The sequence below is a fragment of the Echinops telfairi genome, unplaced genomic scaffold (assembly GCF_000313985.2).
Source record: "Echinops telfairi isolate 266 unplaced genomic scaffold, ASM31398v2 ScPeMD7_2;HRSCAF=8, whole genome shotgun sequence".
Classification (NCBI taxonomy): Eukaryota; Metazoa; Chordata; class Mammalia; order Afrosoricida; family Tenrecidae; genus Echinops; species Echinops telfairi.
The window spans coordinates 71919991-71927981 of NW_022103898.1; positions in this window are offsets into that span (position 1 = coordinate 71919991).

Sequence of the window (7991 nt, forward strand, 5' to 3'; positions counted from 1 at the left end):
AAAGGGCCTTTTTCACTTTATAATTATGCCTAGTGGTGTTTCTGAACAGCAATTTTATCAACCACATCATGATTATCAAAAGTTACAAAAGCAAATCCTCTATTTTTCCCAACTCTCCCTGTGCTCCATGTCGTCTATGGTTTCAATCTTGCCATACTTTTCAAAGTAGTTTCTCAAATTATGTTCTCCTCAGTCTTCTTTAATGTCACCAACAAAAAGTCTCCTTACTGTTACATTGGCACACAGCTTTACCGAATCCTCTCTGGAAACCGCTTTCTTTGGTTCCACTGCACAGGCATCCACCTTGAGTGGCTGGCACACATGGCCGCATCCATTCTTCAACACAAGAGTAAGTCCCAAACCCAAACCCTTGGAACATTTGGATCAGGGTCTCTCATCACCACAGTCTGTGAGTGTGCTCCATTTCTTGAAATGTTTCTGATTCCAAGGGCTCAAATAGCCTGTAAATGTTTAGAGAATAATGATGACACATGTACAAATATGTTTGATACAGTGATGTATGGATTGTTATAAGAGCTGTAAGAACTCCCAACAAATTGATCTTTAAAAAACAAGTAGAGTTCCATTTAAAATAAATTATTTTAATGCAGAACAGAATTTCAAATTCTCATGGAATCTATATTTCCAGGACCCATTGAGGTCGGATGAACCCACAAAATGATTGGCCTGAGGTCCTCTTTAAACTTCAAACCATACGTATCCCTGGAAGTCTCCTTTAAACTCCGCACTGGTTTCTCTGAGACAGTAAACAATGGAGCCGTGTGCTCCTTTGAGAACTATCTCTATGGGATCAGACTGACAACAGCAATGTGAAAGATTATATAGAAAGCTTTGGGGACAGCGAGTTGATGTCAATGCAGAGAAACAGTTCAGAAAAAGAATGTAAGAATGGTTGCATAACTCAATGATTGTAATCAATGTCACTGAACAGTCACGTAGAAATTAATATATTGGTGTATGCTCTGCAGTGGATATTCTCAACAGCAACATTTAAATAAGAAAATAAACTGGTCTTTTTTAATCAACTAATCAAAAGAAAAGAAAAGTTTCTCTTCAACTATCTCAGACCACCAAGGCACAGTTTTTCAACTGCTCTGGATCCTGACCCTCTGCCCCACCACTGTGATGGGGAGGACCACCGTGGGGCTGAGGGAGATGGGACAGCGGTTTTACCACCATTTTGAGTTGTTCAGTATTTTCTACATTCAGTTGGATACGTCACCACAATCAGTGAACTGATAGATGAAAAGCATAAAGTCATGGTGCTTTTTATTAATGTAAAGAGATAAGTCTTCACATGGTCTTTATGGATCATATATCCATATTTGTAATAACTCAGTAAATAATATTTTTACATGATGTAAAATATCAGCATGCAGTTGAATAGAACCAAAAAAAATGAGAAAGACAGCCTAGATCTCTTAGTTCTTTGATAGGTTACATAAAATATCATAAGTTGAAATTATTGAGAAATAAGAAATTATCCCATCATAGACACAATATAAATTTAGACACTCATAGATGCCCTGAACAAAACAAGTCCAGAAGTAGATAGATAGATATAAGATATGAAATTGAAAAAATAAATTCTGAAATATATTGGAATATATACAATAAATCTAAATGTGTTTTATCAAGTAGAGAGAGCACATGCAGAAGGATTAATAGATTTGAATAATTTTATAAAGTAAAATTTCTATTTCTAAATAATAATTACAAACACCTTAAAGCTAAAAACAAACTAGGAAAACCATTAGGAAAGAAAAATGACTGATATCTGATAGATGAAAAACTACAAGTTAATAAAAAGCTAGAATGTACAAAAGTAAGAGTGCCATAGACATAAAGAAATGATCCTCAAAATTATAAATAGTAATTAATAATAAATATATGACAGATATTGACTCCCTCAAAAGCAAGTACAAATTAAAGAAAAATCATGTACCCAAACTGGATGTAGCACGGGCATTTGGGTGGGGCGCAGAGATGGCTATGGATTGTAAGTCTTATATTGTTGACATGCACTCTTGGTTGGGTTTTAAATTGGTACCTATTTTCTAAAAAGCAATTTGGTAATGTATTTTGAGGTCCATTGACATAGTAATTCTACTTTTAGAAATATATCCTAAGGAAATGAATAGGGATGCAGACAAAGACATATGTACCATGATATTTAGGACAGAATTATTTATAAAGTACAAAATTACAAGCTACTTGAAATAACCAACAACATGGTGATGGTTAAATAAATCATTATAGTTTCAAGTAAGGGAATATTATAAAGGCATTAAAAATCTTGCCTAGAGGAATATTTAATGGCGTAGGGAATGCATAAGATGTAATATTAATTGAATTTCCTTCTTATACAACTGAATCTGAAGGTATCTGGATCAAAATTGTGATTAATGCTAGCACATTTAATTTCCCTTTACCCCAAATTTCCATTAAAATGACAGAGAATAAAATAGGCTAATAACTTATGCCAGTATTGGAGAACAGGGGAGAATACAAGAAACTGAACATTACATCACAAAACCACCACCATGTGAAAGTCCCTGTGTTTTCTTTGGCTTTCCTTCATCTGTGCTGTAGTTTGGCCCAATTTCTGAGGGGTGTGGGTGGAAGTTGAAATCTTTACTAGGCTAGAATGCAGCATAGCTCCAAAATTAAAACAAGAAAATAAGCAAAGGAAGAATTTATAAATGGGTAATTTTTCTGACCTTAAGGATGTGGAAGCCCTTTTTTCCCCTTCATTATTTGATCTGAGTGTAGGTTACTATGTGGTTACACGCTTTTTACATCCTTACTGGAAGTTATGTCGAAAGGGAAGGAAACAATAAATGGGCTGAGAATCTGCAGAGGGTAGGGGAAGAGTGAGTGTGTGTCTGAGCTGTGGACATTCACATCACCTGAAAGCTCCAAATTCCTCGGCCTCTAGGATGTCACAAAGTGTGCATCTCTTTGAGTGAAATTCATCTAAACCCAATGATGAAACCCAGTAAGTTAAATTAACCAATAGAAAACTTCTTTGTTTTGATTCATTTGTAGTTTAAGGCCTGCAGTTAAATAAGGCCCAACACAGTCTATATTTTCCCATTTATTATCCTATTTATAACCCTTTGCTTCCCCAAACCTGACCCCACATTTGGGATGATAATTTTAGACAAGGCAGAAAACACAACAAGTGTGAAGGAAAAATAGAAAAAAGAGCCATAGTTTAGCTTACCACCAAGGTGGCTTAAAGGGCCCTGTAATCTCCATGGGTCAGAATGATTTCACATCAACTGTTATTTATTTCTTTTGTTTTGTTCCGAAGAGCCTTGGCGGCAGAGTGGTTACATATTGAGCTACTAAGCCCGAGGTCAGCAGTTCAAAACCACTTTGCCAGAGAAAGATGGGACTTTCTATTCTTGTAACGATTTACCACCCAAGAAGCTCACAGGGGCAGTTCTACTCGGTCCTGTATGGGCATTATGAGTTGGCATCAACTCAGTGGCAGTGAGTTTGGTTTTTGGTTTTTTTTTTCCCCAACTTTTTTTTTCATGACTAAGGAGACAACCTTGCAAGTGACTTCCCTTTCCAGCTGCTTGGAAGAGATGTTCTTTGAAGGGCAAGTTAGAACAATTAACCCAGCTGAGCTGATTCTGACTCAAGGCAACTCATGCATGTTAGAGTAGACCAGACTCCATTGTTTTTTCAGGGATTTAATTTTTTCAAAGTAAATCACTAGGTTTGCTTTGGAAGTACCTCTGGGTAATTCCAAACCTCTATGCTTTGGTAAAGCAGGCAGTGTTGCATTCTGTGGCACGTAGGGTCACTATGGTTTGGAACTGACACAGTAACACCTAACACCACAAGGTACTGTCTTGATGGGATCTATCCAGTGGACTGAATAGATTTTTATTATCCCTCATGCAGATACTGGAGAAAGATTAGACTTTGACAAAATGAAAGCAACAAATAAATATGACCAATAAACAAATACAAGAGAGATTGTAGTAATCTAGTTGAAGGATGATAAGTGGGTTGACCTAGGAATATGGTAGGTAAAATGGCAATAGAAACATTGGTATATGTATAAGTATGCATTCTGTGAAAAGGGACGTTACATCATTTGGATGTTGTGTAAATAACAGAACATCTTTGGACAAGTGGCTTGTGTGTCATGAACATGAAACCCCTATGACCCCATCCCAAGGGCTGAGGTTTTCTCCTATATCTCCAAGATGTCCAGGAAGTTGCTTTGCATCCTGAAAAGGTGCCATGATCTCCCCAGCTAGATGTTCCTGAGATAAGGATGGGCCAGGACACAAGAATGCTACAGAGCCTGCTGATCAGGGGTGGGGACAGCTTTGAGCCAGAGGTCAGCCTGAAGTCCACCAGGGGCTAAACAATCAAGGCAGATGAGGAATGCCTACAACATGATGGTTGTGCCTCAGGGAGCCACAGAGACTAACACATGAACGTCATACACCTGCAGCCAGGGTGGCCCGGCCTTATCTGGAGTTCTGTACTCAGGGAGCACCATTGAACTCACACAGACTGGAAGCCCTGTGTCCTGATTAAATCCCTCTGGTTACTGTGGGAAGAACACTTGTTGGGACCACACACATATATACAGCTGGATATTGAGAAAGGACATTATGTGATGATGTGTAGGTATATTAAATTTTAAAATATAGAGCAATCAGAGATCTCCAGTTCCATGAAATATTAGCAACATGCCAATTCTTCACAATGGCATTCACAAGGAAGAGTAATAGAAGATAATTGGATCATCCTCTCTAAGACATGATTAATCAATTCTGCTTTCACTTCACATATTAATCTATATGACTGCTTCAGGAGTGATACAAATGCTTGAAAATCTTCTATCAATGACCTCAACTTAAAAAAAAAATGTCAACTATTTTAAAGTTGTACTATCTAGCCAAAATAATTGCAGCTATTTTGTTCCTCTGTCTATGGACAATTCTTATACTTGTGGACTGAATTCTTACCTCTTTACTTAGATTTCCTTTCTTTGGCTTCGATAGTCTCTATTTCAGCAATTAAACATGCTCAAGTCTTTCTTCTCAAAAGCCAGAGAGTTAGAAGACAATTCTCTTCTTGATCCCACACCCGATTCCTGCTGCTAAAGGCGCCCTCCTCTTCCCTGTGCAGCCACAAAGCTTCCCCGTCACACCCTTCGCTGTCCTTTGCCCTCCCACTTCACTGCATTGTGTTTGCAGCTTGCTCCTAATACTGCTGCTGGTAAAGAGAGTGTAGACTTACCTTACTTGTCATCTCTGAACCAGTTTGTACTCTCTTCCCTCCTGCCCTTCCTTGGTTTCATTTCTGTTAATATGCTAATGACTGTGAGCTCTGTTTCTCCCATTCAATCTATTCTGAGTTTCAGACCCATACATTTAAGGAAAATGCTCATTTTTTCCATTTGGTAATGTCAATTAAAATGTAAAAGGATCATCATTAGAGCCCTTTATCTACACTGCCATCTTGCCTAAAAGTCAATAGGATCAGTAAGAAAATGTAAAGCTTATAGTAAGAAATAGACAAACAGAAATTTATGTGGTCTTCTTTTGAAAATTTCAAATGGTAAATGCTACATTCAATTGCAAGCTAGTGTTTATTAACAATGCTAAAGGTGACTTCAGTAATATAGACTTGAAGTAATACATGCTTGTGAGGTAAACCTGGGTTATTATAACAAATTCATGCTCATTTTCAATAGTTTATCTCTGAACTGTGTATTCATGTCCATTTGTTTTTATTTCACGGTTGGTTTTTGTGTGTGTGTTCCCAAGTAAACTAAAAATGAAAAGAAAAAAAGCAACTCGGGAATTTCATCTATCACTATTTATAAAGATGTCTAATTACTACCTTCATGGAATAAGAAAATTGGGTGTAAATTACAGGCAGTTTTCAATGTCTGATGGGGTTCTATTCAGATGACTCTAAGTCAGTTTTGACCTAAGTCATATCCCTCATTTTCGTTTTCATTATTATCAATATCTTTACAAATCCAATCTGTGAATTTGTCTTTGGGAGTTGGATATATTACATAAACATTTACAGATGTGTGTTAATATATAATACATACAAATTTATAGATATGTCCAATACATACATATGTACATGCAAATAGGACCCCAAATCATCTTTGATTTTCATGTACTTTGCAATACACTCTCACTACTTCATGAATATGCCTATCAATGTTAACACTGAATGGCAGCACTGGTAGATGGCCCCTCTGCAACAGAAAGATCAGGCTATTTGACCCTGTAAAGATGTGCACCCTAAAAATCCTAGTTAGGTCCTGTGGGTCAGATTCAACTTGATGGTAGCAGGTGGGTAGCATTGGGGTACATTTTCAAGCCCTTGATTTAATTTAGATAACCAAATTAATTTGTTAGTGTTTTGAACCATGCTCCTAAAATTAAATATCTACTAGTGAACATTTGAGAGTGACTAACATCAACAAATCACACACCACAATGTTTTGTGTGTAGAACATATCACTTTTAAAAAGACCTCAAGGCCAACAAGGAAAGTAGAGATACCAGGAGGATTAGGGGAGGGTGGAAGGAGAAAGTAGGAAATAATCACAAGGATCAATGTAGAACCCTCTCCCAGGGGGATGAATAACAGAAAAGCAGGTGAGGGGTGGTGGAGGATTATGTAAAATAAGGAACTAATAATCTATAACTTATCAAGGATTCATGAGGGAGGGCAGGTGGGGAAGGAAGGGGAAAGAAATGGGGAGCTGATATCAGGGGCTCATCGGGAAGAGAATGCTTTGAAAAAGATGATGGCGGCATATGTGCAAATGTGCTTGACACATTGGAGGAAAGTATGGATTGTGATGAGATGTAAGAGCCCCCAATAAAAGTATTAAAAATAAAAGGAAGCAGAACTGAAAAAATGTTAAAATGGGTCAAAAAGGAGATCAAATAATAAGGTGTTACATTTCACCTTACCTACATGTGCCATAATTGACTTTGCAATGCTCTTTGTCTGATAGCATGGTTAGACACGTCCCTGGACTATGGTCACAGGGGATTCAACAGAGGCTTAATCCATGTGAGGATCCTGCAAATGGATTTTGAGCTTCCACTGTCACCCATAGCCTTCTTCAAACTGGGAGCTCAGAAATTAAGTTGTGATACTGTTTCCTCCTTCAGATTTGGATTTTATTATGTAAAATCCTTGAATTACATGGGCTCGTGTGTATCTTCTATGTTGATGCCTCACTTAGATGTTTTAAGAAAAGTCTTTAAGACCACAGACAGCAAAACACCATATAGTTTTTTCAACATATTTTTATTTAGTACTTATATTTTAAGTGATTTATTCATAAAGGAGAGGATCCAGGAAAGTCATATCATAAGAACTAGCTGTTCTTAGATTAGGGTTAGAATTAGTACAAGCTCAAAATCTATTCCTCTGTCTATAGTTTAAATACATATCTGGTTTATTTTAAAGTTATCATTTGGTGATAGATGCCATTATAGCTCATCCCCCTGGGCATAAGTTAATTATCTTGAGAGTGTCATTAATTTAGCCAATTGTATAGAATTTTAAAACTTTGTTAAGAAAAGGAAATTACACATGTCTAGGCTGGCTTTTCAGATATGAACTGTTGATTTTTACAGTTTAAATGCTTAAGGAACTAGACACTTTATGAACAATGGGGTTGACGATAGGGCAAAACTTTCAATAACATGTCCACAAAGGCAGAGCCATGCCTGCTAGATTAATCCATGTCATAAAGAATCAAGGACAACATTAAAATATTTATAAAATCCAGTATAGATAAATCTATAGAGAGAGTACTGGATTAAGAATTGCCTAGAATCATGACAGAGGAAATTGGGGGGAAATGTGGAGTTAACAACAATAAGAATGAACAGAGAATATTCTGAACGCAATTGTGGTGATAATTGCACTAGTTCTCAGTATAATTGAAT